This window comes from Mustela nivalis (assembly GCF_964662115.1).
Source record: "Mustela nivalis genome assembly, chromosome: 7".
In the NCBI taxonomy this organism is placed as follows: domain Eukaryota; kingdom Metazoa; phylum Chordata; class Mammalia; order Carnivora; family Mustelidae; genus Mustela; species Mustela nivalis.
Window position 1 is genome coordinate 31,766,081 of NC_139026.1, and position 17,958 is coordinate 31,784,038.

Here is a 17,958-nt window from a genome sequence, read left to right on the forward strand (position 1 = left end):
ATGCTGAGTTATAAATATTAGGTATGTGAAGGGCACACAGTTATCTTGAAAAGACCACCTCATAGATACTGATTGTTGTTATTATTACAGCCATTGAAAAAATTTGCATGTGTTCATTTCCTAGTTAAGCGTAGCAGGACCTACCATAGAATGCCCAAATAAAATTAAAATAGATTTTTAAGAAATCACACAATGAAATCGAGGACTACAAATTTCAGAAGTACACATAGAAAAAACAAAAAGTTATAGTGGAGAGCAATTTTAAAACATAAGAAATTGGTGGCATTTACAAGATAAATTTTTGAGTAGGGATATTAAAATTGCCAAAATTAATGAATGCCACAATATGACTTATGATTGAATTAAAACACTAAAGACTAGCAGGTATCTGTGTGTTTGGTTCAGTATCCCCAGTTCACATAAAAGTGCCTAGTAGTGTGGTACCTGGGCGGCTCAGTGGGTTAAAGCCTCTGCCTTTGGCTCAGGTCATGATCCCAGGGTCCTGGAATCAAGCCCCACATGGGGCTCTCTGCTCAGCAGGGAGCCTGCTTCCCTCCTCTCTCTCTTTGGCTGCCTCTCTGCCTACTTGTGATCTCTATCTGTCAAATAAATAAATAAAATCTTAAAAAAGTGCCCAGTAGTGAGTACTGAATATATCTCAAATATATAATGTCTTTCAATGGCAGTGCTCTCTCACAGGTCCTGGTGATATAGCTAAACACGCAATTTCCCCTCCCTCTAGCTGACCATGCATTCTTCGCTTATTGAAAATTATATATTCTCTTTCTATTGAGAAAAAGATAACTTTGAAAAAAGTAGATTTTAGAACAAAAATCACATATATAGACAGAAATTTCACCTGAAAGATTTAGACATTTTTAACTCTAATGAACAGCTAACATTATTTTAAAGAAGTAAAAACTGATAGAAAAAAGGGGAAATTGGCAAACCCATCCTTGCAGTAAAAAATTTAAATAAATTTCTCCAGATAACAGGGAGTTAAAGAAGGTAAAAATTGAAGGATACAGAGTATTCACACAGCACAACTCAATCATAATGTATACAATATCGCAGAAAACAATTGGTGATTACCTTACATTCTCCAGATCTCATTCATCTTAAATAACTATTAATATCAGACAGAATAGATTTTGCTGATAAAATTTCATTAGAAGGTCAGCTAATTTTTTGTCTAGTGAATATCTGGTATTCTCCTAACCTAGAATTTATTTCCCGTTCATTCAGTAAAATATCATTATCATTCTGGGTAACTATACATATGAGGCCAAGGTTGTAACTCAGCTAAAGATTGTAACATGTGACCTAGACTGAAGATAATCAGTGTATCCCATATTGTAATTAAACCCAAGTGGAATTTTCTAGAAATTTTATTTTGTTTTGTTTTGTTGTGTTTTATTTTGTTTTGTTTTTAGAGATAGAAGAAGACAAAGTGCAAGCAAGTAGGGGGAAAGGGTGGAGGGAGAGGGAGAGAGAATCTTAAGCAGACTCCATGCCCAGCCTAGAGCCCAGTCTCACCAACCTGAGATCATGACCTGAGCCAAAATAAAAAATTGGACACTTAACCCACTGAGCTATCCAGGTGCCAATATTTCCTAGGCTTTCTAGAAAATACACTCTCTTAGAGGTAGGTGTAGACTTAATTGAAAATTGAATTTATAGGAAATGGTATAAAATTAAGAGGAAATCAGGTTTTATTAACCAATATCACTTGAAATCTTGATTAATTTACATAAAAACCTAGTTGTGTCTGGATTTATTAATTTTGTGAAGCAATAAATTCCCTGGTTCCTTTAAAGAGTTTGATTTAGGTTTGACTTAATTTTGATTTTTTAAATAAATCCTAATTGATGACACATGAAATTATCAAAGTAGTTGTATCAGTTTTTGCTGTACAAAATTATCCCAAAATGTAGTGACTTAAAATAAGAATAATTTGTTATTTCTGATGACTCTTTGGGTGGCCAGAGAGTTCTCTGTTCTCACTTGGGCTTATTCGTAGGGCTCTAGTCAGCTGGTGGGTCAGCAGGGAAATGGCAGCAGCTGGAATGGTTGGGATGCTTGGTTCAGCAGTTTCTCCTCAAGTCTCTCATCTTTCATCACAGCATAGTCCCAAGATTGCCGACAGAAAGAGGGGGCAAGCCTCAGTGAACAATTGCTTTGAAAGTCTTTGCCTGTGTCACCTTAGCTACATGCCACCGGTGAAATGAATTGACATGGTGAAGTCCAAATTTTTGGCATATAAATACAGAATTCACCTTTTGATTGCATGAGTTACAAAGTAATACTCTGAAGAGCGTACATACAGGGATGGGAGAAATGTGTAAACATTTTTGCCATCTACCACAGTAGATTTCAGGCAAACTACAGAAGTGAAAAAAAAAAAAAAAATAGGGGCACCTGGGTGGCTCAGTGGGTTAAGCCTCTGCCTTCAGCTTGGGTCATGATCTCAGGATCCTGGGATCAAGTCCCGCATGGGGCTCCCTGCTTGGTGGGGAGACTGCTTCCCCCTCTCTCTCTGTGGCTCCCCCCACTTGTGCTCTCTCTCCTTCTCTCACTCTCTGTCAAATAAATAAATTCTTTAAAAAAAAAAATAGCAGAGAGCAAAATAGAATGTAAAGTGGCCAGAGCTGCATAAATTGTGTCATGTGCTAGACTCATGAAATTATATAGAAATGAGATGGCTTTATTGGCATCTTATGTTTCATTTTCGCAAGAATAGAGTCCATTTATACTACCTTGAATGATTGGTTCAGTAGATTGAATTATAATAGTCATTTCTGGATTTTTGAGATCTAGAAAGTAGTTTTCATAGCCATGTTCTTATAGTATTACGCAAACATCAAATGTTTACCCACCTTCTTCCTATAATACAGTGCATGCCAGTGAGTATTTATTGAATAAATTAGGTGAATTTTTATGCCAGCCAATATACAAGAACACCAAAATAATGATTTGTTCAAATGAAAACCAAGTTATCCTGGTGTCTAACCATAGCTATTTACCATTTTTTCTTGCTATGGCTACTTGAAAAATACATTTTGTTTGATTATTGCCCACTCTGACTTTTTTTTTTAAGTTAGCACAGTCTTTTTTTTTTTTTAATTTTCAATTCTAGTTAATTAACACCGTGTAATATTAGTTTTAGGTGTACAGTATAGTGATTCAACACTGTCATACACCACCTGGTGCTCCTCACAGCAAGAGCCCTCCTTAATCCCCATCAACTATTTAACCACCTCCCATCCAACTCCCTTCTGGTAACAGTTTTTTCTCTGTGTGAAGAAACTGTTCTTGGTTTGCCTCTCTCTCTCTCTCTTTCTTTCTGCACATTTGTTCTGTTTCTTAAATTCCACATATGAGTGAAATCGTATAGTATGTGTCTTTCTCTGACGGACTTATTTTGCTTAGCATTATACTCTCTAGCTCCATCCATCTATATCATTGCAAATGGCAAGATTTTATTCTTTTTTATGGCACAGTAATATTTCATGGTATATATGTGTGTGTGTGTGTGTGTGTGTGTGTGTGCGCACATATAAGTATACACACACACACACACACACATACACACACCACATCTTTATCCATTCCTCAACCCATGGACACTTGGGCTGTTTACATAATTTGGCTGTTGTGCATAATGCTGCTGGGGTGCATGAATCCCTTTGAATTACTATTTTTGTATTCTTTAGGTAAATACCTACTAGTGAAATTGCTAGATCTAGGGTAGTTCTATTTTTAACTTTTTGAAGCATCTCCATATTTTCTACAGTGACTGTACCAGTTTGAATTCCTATAAACAGTGAAAGAACATTTCTTTTTCTACACATCCTTGCTAACATCTATTTCCTGTTTTTAATTTCAGCCATTCTGACAGGTGTGAGGTGATTTCTCATTGTGGTTTTGACTTTTTATTTCCTTGATGAAGAGCGATGACCATTTTTTCATGTGTCTGTTGGCCATTTGTATGTTTTCTTTGCAGAAATGTTAGTTCATGTCTTCTGCCAATTTCTTAACTTAACTATATTATTTATTTTGGGGGTGTTGATTTTGATGAGTTCCTTATAGTTTCTGGATACTAGTCCCTTATCAGATATATCATTTACAAATACCTTCTCCCATTTTGTAGGTTGCATTTTAGTTTTGTTGATTGTTCCTGGTTTTGATTACTACAGATTTGTAATAGAGCTTGAGTTCTGAAATTGTGATGCCTCCAGCTTTGCTTTCCTTTTTGAAGGTTGCTTTGGCTATTTGAGGTCTTTTTTGGTTCCATACAAATTTTAAGATTTTTTTTCCCAGCTCAGTGAAGAATGCTGTTAGTATTTTGACAGAGAGTGAATTAAATCTGTAGATTACTATGGTGGTTATAGACATTTTAACAGTATTTGTTCATCCAGTCTATGAGCATGACATGTCTCCATTTTTGTGTCATCTTCAATTTCTTTCAATAATATTTTATAGTTTTAAGAGTATAGGTCTTTTACCTCTTTGGTCTTGTTTATTCCTAGGTATCTTTCATGGTGTGAATTCTAAATGGGATTGATTCCTTAATTTCTTTCTGCTGCTTCATTACTGATATATAGATATGCAACAGATTTCTGTACATTGATTTTGTATCCAACTTTACTGAAATCCTTTATCAGTTCTAGCGCCTTTTTGATGGAGTCTTTTGGATTTTCTATATAAAGTTTCATGTCATCTGCAAATAGTGAAAGTCTGGCTTCTTCCTTGCCAGTCTGGATGCATTTTATTTCTTTTTGTTAACTGGTGGTTAGGACTTCATTATTATTTTGAATAAAAACAGTGAGAGTGGACATCCCTATCTTGTTCCTGACCATAAAGGAAAAGCTCAGTTTTTCCCATTGAGGATGATATTAGCTGTAGCTTTCTTGTATATGGACTTTATAATGTTGAGGTGTGATTCCTCTAAACCTATTTTATTGAGAGTTTTTGTCATAAGTGGAGGTTGTACTTTGTCAGATGCTTTTTCTGCTTCTAGTAAAATGATCATATAGTTTTTATCCTTTCATTTATTAATATGATGTATCACATTGATTGATCTTAATGGCCTTGATAGAGTTTTTCTATCATCCCAATTATTTTGCATGGAAAACTTAGAAATAGTGCTGTACTTGATCAACTCAATAGTGCTGTAATCTATGTATCTATCATCTACTTTTTCTCTTCAACTTGCTTCTAAACTAGACTCATGAGACTCCAAAAAAAAGTTGTTATGTAGTTTTGAATAAAACTAATTGGCACATCACTAAATATATAGTTTGAAAAACAGAAATCTGTATACAGTCACTGTATAATGTTGTTTTGAACTTCCTGATATGGTTAGATTTCTCTTTTGAAAATAAGTGTAAAAGGCCACTGCTGTCAAGAAGAATGAAATGTAGAAGTGTCTGTGATATAGATTTGGTGCAGGATCATAAAATATTGAATTATAAAATTTTAGAACAGATTTATGAGAGAAATGCTTCCATGTAATTCCACAGCCCTGAATACCTGAAAAACTTGCTGAGATTTTAAAGTTTGCAGATTTAAGAAGGTATAGAGGATAGGAATAGAAATTATTACCAAGATTTCACTTTATTGCTTGCTGAATATTGTTCGCTCTCTGAAAATGCCTTGACACAGGTGACTGATTTTTACCACAGAGCATTTCCTCAATAATGTCCCATGCTACATTGCAGTGATTTAAAACTGGTAACTCTGAAGACATTAGTGAGAAAAAAAAATGTATTTAATGTTGCTTATAATTTTGCATTTAAACACTATATAAGTGACACATGATTGACCTCAGTGAAATAAAATTTTAATATTTCAGGAGTAAATAGTGAGTCCCTGTTTATATCCACCATCCTAGGCAAATACTTAGAAGTAAGCACTGCTAAATATTGTTTCATCCAATTAGAGTTTTCCCTTATATTTATAAACATGAAACATCTGTATTTTCTATATCCTATATATGTAATGCATTCATAAACTATAAATATGTGATATATTAATGTCATGTATTATATAAGTTTAGGGATGTGGTTTTGTTCAGAAGTATATATAAGTCATATGTTTAATATTATTTGGTAACTTGAATTTAAAAAAAAATTATCATGAGGTACTACACCCAGAAGAATGCAGAAATTATAATTGATTACTTAGTGATTGAATAACCATCACCCAATGCAGGATATAGAACATTAGTAGCATGTGAGAAAATCCTATCTATTCCCTCTTCCAGTAAATTCACGCTCCCTTCTTCTTAAATCATGATCATGACTTCTAATACCATAGATTAGATTTTGCATGTATTTTTAATTAAATTGATAATTTCATATGTGGCTGCATTTACAGACACAATATAGGGGAGGTTAAATCTTTTTTTTGTTGTTGTTGCCATTCATTAATTTTCAATGATAATAAAAATGTAACATAATCCATTTACTATCAATGAAATTTGGGTTGAAAGATCACTATTATGAATATTCTTGTATATGTTTTTTGGTACACACAGGCTTGCATTTGGAGTAGAGCTGTTGGGTCACAGCATATGCATATGTGTATCTCTAGTAGCTAAGGCCCAAGAGTTTTCCAAAACAGTAGTATCAATTTGAATTTCCACCAGCAACACAGAAGATAGGCTAATTTATATTGTTGCCAACCTTTGATATTATCATTTCTGAAAATTTTATTCATTCTGATCATTATGCAACAGTATATAATTTTAGTTTTCATTTTAACTTCCTGATGAATACTGAGCATTTTAAAATATATTTATTGACCATTTGTATATCCTTTTTTTGATTCCTGTTTATGTCTATTTTCCAATTTTAACAAGGTTATTTTCTATTATGGATTTGTGGAAACTCTGTTGTATTCTTAACCTGAAACCTTTGTCAGTTGTGAATATCTTCTTCTATTTGAGGGTTTATTTCACACATGGTTTCTTTTAATAAGCGGACATCTTACCTCTAATGTAGTCAAAGGGCTTGTTGTTTTCCTGATTTTTTTCTAATCCAAGTACATAAACATGACTCTTTAAAAAATCTATAATCTTAATTATCATTTATATTTAACTTTAAAAATCCACATGTAATTTATTTAATTTTATTATTTTTATTGAGATAAACTTCACATAACAAAAATTTACCTATAAAAGTATACAATTCAGTGGCTTTTAGTATTTTCACAAAATTTTAATTCCAGAATATTTTCTTCAACCAAAACAAAAACATAAACAAGACAGGTACCCATTATCAGTCATTCCTCATTTTCTCCTCCCTGGCAACTCCTTATGTCACTAAGTTACTTCCTGTCTCTCTGGATTTGTCTAATCTGGACATTTCCTATAAATAGAATCATATAATAATTCACCTTTTGTATTTGGCTTCTTCCATTTAGCATAATAAATTCAAAGTTCATCCACGTTGTGGTATGTCTTATTATGCCAATCTTATTTTGGTTCAATATGATTCATTTTTATGGGTATATTACATTTTATTTACCCATTCGTCAGTTAGTAGAAATTGTTCTTTCTACTTTTGGCAATTATGAATAATATGGTTATGAACATTCTGTACAAGTTTTGTGTTTATATATATTTTCAATTTTCCTGGGTATATACCTAGAATTTCTGGGTCATAGAGTAAGCCTATGTTTAACTTTTTGAAGATTGCCAAAATGTTGCCAATAGAACAATATGTGATGAGCAATGTAATCTAAGATGGAAAGGGAAAGAAAGAACCATAAAGCTGAATGTCTAATGAGGTTGAATGAAGTCGCTAATGTCAAATTTGTGGTAACTGGTGTAATTAGGTCTCCTGACCCTTTTACAAGCATCCTAAAATGACACTATTAAGTTGATAATTTCAAGTTAATAGTGTCACTTTAGGATGCTTGTAAAAGGGTCAGGAGACCAATCTGAAAATCCTGTTTGTCTTTGGGCAAATGCTAGAGCTTGCAACTCTTTATTTGTCAATATACAGAATAGTATTGTATCATGTTCTACTCTAGCCCAAGGCATTTCACTATTGATGAATTTGGTAGTCTAACTTGTTCACAACTCTCTGACCCTATCCTTTTAGAGTTTCTTTCCATGCGGTATTGTTAGCAGGCAAAATTGAAAAGGCAGTATATGTCCATGTACACTGGGTCAATTGTAATGGTTGTGAGCGTACCAACAAGGGAAATAGTATGAGAGACAAATGCCCAAGATGAGATCTTCAGCTTCCAGTTTGAACAAATTTCTTTTTCATGCATGTCTCAAATTCTTATTTATATTATCTTGTAATAATGACAGAATGATACACTGCCTTTGTTTGTTGTTCCCATTTTATTCTTGTATCCTTAAGTAGCTTATCAAATATGTTCTTCATGACCCAAACAACTTCTTGTTGACAGACTCTTTTACTGACCAAATACATACTATTTTATCAAAACTGTTTTTAGTTAAAATATGCAAAATATTTCAAACAAATATGACCATATATAGAGCCATGGATAAGTTTCTTTACTCATATATTACCTAGCCTAATCATTTCTCCTTATTTACATATTACCAACCCTCAGCAATCAGGGTATCTTTGATACAAATATGATACAAATTATTTTCTCTTTTTTGTAGGGATTATGTTTTCCTTTGCTTTCACCAAACATTCTGTGCTGATTTGTTGATTACCTGCCTATTTTTCTGACTTTATCATAGCGATCATATTCCCAGCTAAGCATGGTTGCTTAGAGAATTTTTGCAATACTTTATTCTTTATCTTCTGTTAGCTACAGGAAAGCAATCAAATCAGTGCTGCCCCCCTCTCTCCACATACATTCCTATCAGAGATCAGTTCTTCACATTAGAATCCTTGAAACTTAGTGTTTTGGCAGTCTGAAATAATTCTCCATTTATTTTAGAACTTCTACTTTAAAAAGTTTGACATATTTTCTATTTAATCTTTATTCAATCAAAATAACTCCAGTGTTTATTTACATAATTATACTCTTCATGGGTTTAACTTGAGAATTAATGAAGCATATTCAAATCAGTCCTATGGGAATATAAAGTACTTGGCTATGGTAAGTGAAGAGATCTTTTGAATAATTAAAAATGAGGCAAAATTTATTAGGGAAAAACAAAAATGGGTGAGCCATAAATGACATATATTTGAAAAAAAGAATTGTAACTGCATATTAAATTGACCACAGTGAATGTCAGAAATCAAATACTTAACAAAGCCTATCATTAATTGATCTACTTCCTAGCACAGGAGGCCAGTTAGAGGAGAAAAGGGTTCTAAGAATCTTTATAATCTTGATGTTATTAAGTTTTCTATTCTGGTGTTGGGAAATTTTGAGCTATTGATTCCAGTCAAAACTAAAATTAGGCATTGGTACATATTAACAGCTATTCAATTCCTGTTATGCAATGTTATCTAGAAATTTCCCCTGACACATTGGGAACTTTTATATGAGCATATAATGTACAAACATGCATTATGAGCAAGCCTTATGCCAAATGGTAATAAAATAATACTGGGTATCTTAATCATTTTGACTTCAGTTAAAAAAAAATCATAGACTCTGTAGTTTAAATGACAGCTATTCATTTCTCACAGTTCTGGAGGCTGGAATTCCAAGATCAAGGCACTGATAGATGTAGTGTCTTTTGAGAGCCCACTTCTGGTTTATAGATGTCCTTCTTTCCTTGTTTCCTTACACAGTAGGAGGAGAGTAAAAGAGCTCTGTGGAGTCCTTTTATTTTATTTTATTTTATTTTTTTAAGATTTATTTATTTGAGAGGGAGTGAAAGAGCATGTGCAAAGGAGGGAGAGAAGCAGAAGGAGAGAAAGAGAGAATCCCAAGCAGACTCCATGGTGAAAATGGGGCTCGATCTCATGACCCTGAGATCAGGACCCTAAGATCACAGCCCTGAGGTCACGACCTGAGCAGAAACCAAGAGTCAGGTGCCAAACCCACTGTGCAACCCAGGTGCTCCTGTGGAGTACTTAAGATCACTAATCTCAATTGTGAGTGCTCCATGGGGGTTCCTCAGGACCTAATCACCTTCCAAAAGCCCCACTCCAATTACCATCACTTTGGGGGTTAAGATTCAACATAAAAATTTGGGAGTACATAGATATTTGGCTCATTGTACTACGTGATTAGGAATGGATCAGTTCTGAGGTTCAAAAACTTAGATCCTTTTTAAACCATTTATCTCATCAAATCAAATAAATATACTATTGGTATGGTTCTGGCTGCCACTGTTTGTATATTCCTAAATCATTGATAGGTTTGCTTTGTGTTTTCTCTTTTTGTTTCACCTTAATTGTCTTGGTAATCCATAGAAAACATTTGTTTTTCTGTCCATCAATGACCTAAAAACATAAGTAGAAAATACTTCTACAAAGTTCTTGGGCTGATAGATTTTTTTCTTTTTAACAAATTAATTTATTTTTTTACTTAAGTGTAGTTGACACACAATGTTGCATTGGTTCCAGGTATACAACATAGTGATTCAACTTTTGTTTAGATTACACTGTGCTCTCCACAAGTAGCTACCATCCTTTCACCATACAAGGCTATTGCAATATCATTGACTGTATTCCCTATACTGTGCCTCCTATTACCCTGATTTATTCATTCCTCATAACTGGAAAACTTTATCTCCCACTGTCCTTTACATATTTTGCCTATCCCCAATGCCTCCCCTCTGACAACCATTAGTTTATTCTTCACAATTAGAGGTCTTATTGTGCTTTCTTTTGTTAATAGGTATTTTAAAGTTTATCTCCTTTAGATAATTCTGAGAGATTTGTGATGAAATAGTATTAAAGAATACATTGTTTGATGTCATATGTAAATTAATACATAAAAACAATAATGTAAGTCTACTTTAATTATTTTGAAATATAACCTTTATTATCAGATGTTTTTTTTCACCCAAAGTCCTTAGTTTATTTTACAGTTCACTCTTGCTGTACATTCTATGGGTTTGAACAATTATATAATCACACAAATCCATTATTATACCATCACATAGCGTATTGTCACTGTCCTATAAGTCCCCTGTACTCTGCTTATTCACTCATCCTTCCCACCATCCCTGGTAGCTACTCATCTTCTTCTTCTTTTTTTTTTATTAACATATAATGTATTATTAGCCCCAGGGGTATAGATCTGTGAATCACCAGGTTTACACACTTCACAGCACTCACAATAGCACATACCCTCCCCAATGTCCTCAGAGGAATTTTATAAGTAACCAAATTATTATTGTATGCTGAGTAAAGCAAAAAATTTTTGGTTGATGAGATTGTGCAATAGAGAGCAGAGTAGACCAAAGGATGAAGGAACTGGAGCTCAATTTGAGACAAAAATGGCCAAAGGGATTATTAAGATTCTCAAATTGTTCTTTATAATATTTCTATCTGCCAAATAAAGAATCTTTTCCATTCTCATATTGTATTGCACTATAATGAGGAGGTTTTTTTATGGCTCTCAAAGAATTTAGTATGAAGAGTTGGAAAAGGAAAATCAATAACTGAATGTCACTGATGAGTGTTAGAAGTATGGCTATAGCAAGGGAATAAATTGGAATATGGGCTTTGGGACCTAGAGAAAAACACATTTTCATAATATTCAATATGCTTCAGGGAAAGGTTTTTTAATATGGTCTTTGTATTCATTATAAAACATTTACAATGTTCATAATTAATTTCTATAGTCATATTTCTTGGGCATTAATCCTTGTTGCTTCTCTTATAGAGCTGTTATTTGATTTAAATAACTAGGCTTTTTATTAATTTTCTAATGTGCAAAATGGGGAAAAACTTACTGAGGTCATAGATTTTACTGACATATCATAAACCTTTAGATAGCCTGATACCTAAAGCACTTGATAAATGTTGGATGTGTGTCCTATTTAGCATGCCTCCCCAGTTCTTAAAACAGTACCTTGCACAAAGTAGGTGCTTAATTAATACAAGTTGACAGAGTAAATAAAATAAATGAATGCCTCCAAATAAAATTTTAAACTAGAGAAAGCCTGATACCTTTTTGCTTCTAATTAAAACAAGTCACCCATTTCAGTATCGTTTTGAAAATTTTGATACTTCCCATCCACTGGCCACATTACTTAGGGACTTCTGTCACCACCAAATTCAAACACTTCATCCATGTGCTATATCTATCCTAATTGACTCTGATACAATAATATACCAAAATTTTACCTTGATGAGTAAAAATGACCTAACCATTTTAACCTTCACAGGAGTTTCACATTTAAAAAGAGTTATGTCACTTTTTCAACTCTTATGGTGGAGGCAGATAACATAGAAGAGAATTGAAAATTGTTGGATATGTTGATCAAAAGTGTCTTACACGATGGTTAAACTCTAAAAAAGTCACCTGTGAGGAGGGTGATGAGATACTATAATTGGTGACTTCCTACTAAATTTATGACTGTAGTAGGTAAAGGAATTATTTTCTGACAGCAAGGGAATGAAAGTCACCTTATTAGAAGTTTGTAAGGAAGAATGGCTTCCAGACAGATTAAAAAAAAATGAATGTCTACTGAATGTAATTTAGTTATAAAAGGCATGACATTTCAGTAGGCTCATTTAATATTTCATTTCTTATTTGTAGACATTGCCTTTGCCAATTAATGTTCTAGGACCTCACAAACAAATATAAGTAAAACCTGAGCAAAGGCACACAGAAATAAAAACAGAAATCCCAGTAGCCCTACTCAAGTAACCTTTCAAGATATTATCATGAATTACAAGAATTAAAGAAAACTCTAAGTGATATCCAGAGGAAGAAAATGAGAGTACAAAAGCCCTTTTGAGAATAGAATTAAAATAACCTCTTCCTTTTTTAAACTGGTAGGTTCAAAATGAATGCATTCTGTTAGCATAAGGGGGAAGATTAAGACTCTGGGGTTTCCCTCTGTCATATGGGAAAGATGGGATATTCTTGCAACACCCCTAATTGGGGATCTAAAACATTACATGACATGGTTCTCTGGGGTTCTTTGGGGGAACCATATATTTAATATTCAAATTACAGTGCTGTGGTAGACAGTATTCTACAGATATTTCCCAAGATGCCCGTTTCTGATTTTGCAATCAAACCCTCATTTAGGTTCTGATGTGAAGGGAATTTTGCAGTTGTATTAAGGTCACTAATCACCCAATCTTAAAACAGGGATACTGTCTTAGAGTACTTAAGTAGCCCTCATATAATCATGTGAGAGTCCTTAGAAATAGAAGAGGAAAGGAGAGGAGAGGTGAGGCAGAAAGTGAAGTTAGAGATGAACCCTACCTGTGCATGCTTTCTTTGAAGGTGATGGAAAAGGTTGGATGAGTGCCCAAGGAATATGGGCACCCTGCTGATAGGCAGCAAGGAAATGGAAACCTCAGTCCTACAATTGTATGAAACTGAATTCTACCAATAACCCAGATTGTCTGTTTTTTTGTTTTTTTAATTTGATGAAGATTTTCCCCCAGAACTTTCAGAAAGAAAAGAAGACTTGACAACATCTTGATTTTTGCCCAATGAGATCCATGCTGGGCTTCTAATTCCACACACTGTGAGATAACACGTGTGTTGCTTCAAGCTGCTAAATTTGTGGTATTTTGGTATAGTAGCAATAAAAAAAAAGATACAATTATACAGAAAATATAAAAAGCCATGATTATATCACATTAAAGGAAGTGTGGCTGATCTGAGAGATTCTTCCCTTGGAAGAATCCATTTCTGTTTCTTATGGAGTAAGTCACACCATACATGTGAATATTGCCATTTTCTCTCCTCCAAGAGGTGATGTTTTGTTTAATATATTATTTAAATAAATATTAGAATTTCAAAGGAAGAATGAGTCTATAGAAGGTAACTTTTTTTTTTTTAAAGTAGAGTCATAAGGCATACTAAGTGGGAAATATTCTGTTGTACTGAAACTACTACAGAAAATATAAATAATGATAAGGAATCATGGCAATGGCAAAAATGAATGCTTTAGTTGAAGATATTATGGCAACCAATGTTTTAGTTAGCAGTGTTTCTTTTAAGTCTATTTTATTACATGAGTTTTTGGGGGGCAACAGTCACCTCTGACTTGTCCAAAAAGGATATGAATTTGGATTCTAAAACTTGGAAGGTTTGACATTTTGAACTGGGTCATTATTCGTTTGGGAAGCTATTCTGGGCTTCTGTAGGGCATTTAGCAACATCCTGAGCCTCTAATCACTATATTCCACTCTATACACTCATCCCAATTGTGACAACCAAAGATATCTCCATACATTACCAAATATCCCCTGAGAGCACCATTGGCTGAGAACTACTTTTCTATGTGATGAGGATTATATAATTTAGTAGAAAGCAAAATTATGGGTCCAGGAAATGAAGAAGGCTGCTGTACAATACTGAGCTGTCGTTGATCTGAAAGAAAGAAAGAAAGAAAGAAAGAAAGAAAGAAAGAAAGAAAGAAAGAAGAAAGAAAGACGAAAGAAAGAAAGGAAGAAAGAAAGAAAGAAAGAAGAAAGAAAGAAAGACGAAAGAAAGAAAGGAAGAAAGAAAGAAAGAAAGAAAGAAAGAAAGAAAGAAAGAAAGAAGCAAACTGTATTTTCTTTTTCATTTGAATTGCAGAAGAAAATCAAATCTCATTTTTCCTTTACATGGTTAGGCATGCAGTTATTTTTCATAATCTTGTTTCAAGAGTATCTATTGTAATCAACCAGTGCCAGATGACTTGGATTCAGTGATAGTTCCAGAGAATATACTCAACTACATTGATGATATAGTAATTTTTAAATTTGAAAAAATATTTAAAACTGATGATAGCTCGGGGAGCCTGGTTGGCTCAGTGAATTAAGCCACTGCCTTTGGCTCAGGTCATGATCTCAGGGTCCTGGGATCGAGTCCCACATTGGGCTCTCTGCTCAGTCGGGAGCCTGCTTCCCTCTCTCTCTCTCTCTGCCTGTCTCTCCATCTACTTGTGATCTCTCTCTGTCAGGTAAATAAATAAAATCCTAAAAAAACAAAAAACAAAAACAAACAAACAAACAAAAAAACCTGATGGTAGCTCAAAAGACAGTAGGATTGGCTTATAGTCACCTAAAGATTCAAGACCTTAAATAACAAAAGAAAAAATGACTTAGATTGGAGTTGTTAGAAGCATTATCTAGTAATTTATTTTTGTTTTTGAACTATTTCAAAATGAGAAGAACTGAACTGAATCTGGATTTTTAAGTATCCTTACATATATTTATGGCTATTTGGAGAAACTCTCTCAGTCAACTCAGGTTGCCATAACAAAACTATCATAGACTGGGTAAGTGAAACAACAGAAAGTTATTTCTAACAGTTCTGGAGGTTGGGAAGTCCAAGATCAATGTGCTGGTGAATGCAGTTCCTGCTGAGTGCTCTCTTTCTTGCTTGCGGGTGGCTGCCTTCTCTCTGTGTGCTCACACGGCCGTTCCTTACTGTGAGAGAAAAAGAGCAAATTCTCTGGTGTCTCTTTTTTTAAGGGCATTAATCCCCACTTCATGATCTCACCAAACCTAATTACCTCTTAGTGACCCCATTTCTAAATATCATCACATTGAGGGTTAGTGCCTTAACATATGAATTATGGGAAAACATATGATTCAGTCCGTAACAGGGACTTGGGATATGCTGACTTACCAGTTTGAGGGATATGAACAAATGTCCTGGATTATAGTAGAAAGACTCTCTCATTTGAAAGTCAGTGATTAACAAAGCTCTCTAATTAAATTGAGCTGATTTATTTTTAGGAAGGTGTTGGGTTTTGATACAAGAAGTTCCTATGTGCTCCAAAACAGTTCGATAACCTTTTGAGATTTAATTCCTGCTATAGTAGATACAGTGATTCCCAGCATTTGACTTATTGTCAGATTTAAATCAAAAGGTAACTAGTTTATAGATAGAAGTAATAAAATGATTAAAGAAATAAATGGATAGAAAAAAATGTTACACAAGTAAAAGTAAGTCTGTTTAAAAGGTCAAACTACCTGCTCTCTAGCTTCATATGCTGTGTTCATTGAAACTAATAATCCACAAATGGTATATAACACCTTACTCATTTGGTCAGAAAAAAAAGAAAAATGAATGTGGAAAGAAGGAATTCTCCAAACTCTTATGATATGGAAGCAGGAATCATGAAAATTTTTGTAGTCCTCTCAGACTGTGGGTTAAGAAGACAATGTGGATGAAATCTGTGTACTCTTAAGGAAGAAATATTAGAGATTGAGTAGTTTGGGGAATTTTAGGGCTAATACAACTTATGGGAAAAACAGTAAGATTATTAAGATTTAAAGATCATTGTCCAGATAATCACAAGGCATAAATCTGAGTGTTATTTTAACTGGCCTGTGGTACCTCCACGAGTTTTAAGTAACATATTTAAAAATAAAGTGGTGGGAAGGAAAAATTGCCAGAAGGGAGAGAGAAGCTCCAGAAGATTTTCTGATTCAGAAATCAAGTTGGAAATGATAGTTCCACAATGAGGAGAGGAAGTTTTATAAATTTGGCCTATTATAACCTCAATATTTGGGGCTGTTTGGCTAGAACTCAATTTTTAAAATGATTCTCGTTATTCATCTAGATGAAATTTTTAGTATGTTAATAGAAATGGAATCAGAATTGTGTAGTCTGAAATCCTAGAATACCAACTTAAAAAAAAATAATGATGGTATGGAACTCAGAGTACTTGAAAATATAAAATGAAAGTAAGCCTGCAGTACGGCTTCCTAACAGTTTAAGTAGCCTGAATAAATATTTATGTTCATTATACAGTTAGTAGGAATGATCCAGATTGTAGAAGATGAGAGGTTAATGCCCAGGGGCAATCAATGGTCTGTAATTAATGCATGCTACTTCGCAACTCATTTCTTTACAGAACTGTCCTTTTTATAATCAGCCAGTGGTTATGACCCCAGAAATATTTTGGAATGTAATTACTGAAATTTGCCCTCTTGGTTATAATCCTCTTTCTATCTGGTAAGGTGTCAAAAAAGAGGGTATTTCTAGAAAGGAAATATCTTTAATAATGACCAACACTTGGTATCAGTAAATTACTTATATATTGAATTATGCTGATAGTGTTATAGTCATGAATTTATTATGAGACACAATGAATGTATATGGAATAAACATTTTGATAGCATTGTATAACTGATGTACATTGATAACTTGAAATGGTAATCTCCTAGTTCTCCAAAATATAGAAAACAACTATTCAAGTTATGTATGATTGAAGATAAAGTCACAAATCAGTAAATCAATCTATTTGCTAAAAGCAATACCTGTTGATACAAAAAGGTGAAGCACAAGTATTTCAGTTGATTAAATAATATAGAAAATGAAAGAAAGTGGAAACTATATTTATCAAAGAAAATGGAAAACTATATTTATCTGATACTATTTTTTTCATAATCTAATCATCTCTTTGGATATTTTATGCAGGTATTGACATAGTAATAAAAAATGTTTGGGATATTATCAAGGATATTATCATGATTATAGAAATTTTGTAAAGAGCAGCACTGATGGGATGTTAAGGTGACTATAGGAAATTGCAGACCAAGAGATACATTACCTGTTTATAAAGGAACCTCAGGGAAAACTATTGGGACACTCACCTACAATCCAACCTAGTATAAAATACCTATTGACAATGGCAAGTACCTGTACAGACAAGTTACCATGCTGATAAGGAGAGTAGATGTGATATTCCTAGAAGAAGATGTATTATTGTTAATTAATCCATGGTTGCACTAACTAACACTAACTAAAGATATATTATTGTTAATTGATCCATGGGTTCTCTATGTCCTCATTTGTTGGGGAGTGGCCATAGCAGTTTAACCCTCTCTTTCCATTCCACTTGTCAGAGGAACTGTCTTGGTCTTCACCCTC

The 17,958-nt window shown here is 33.7% G+C and overlaps 1 protein-coding gene across 4 annotated transcripts in view; it reads left to right on the forward strand.

Moving 5' to 3' along the window:
- MGAT4C (MGAT4 family member C) overlaps positions 1-17,958 on the forward strand; it is a 735,527-nt gene that overhangs the window by 157,263 nt on the left and 560,306 nt on the right. The window lies entirely within an intron of this gene.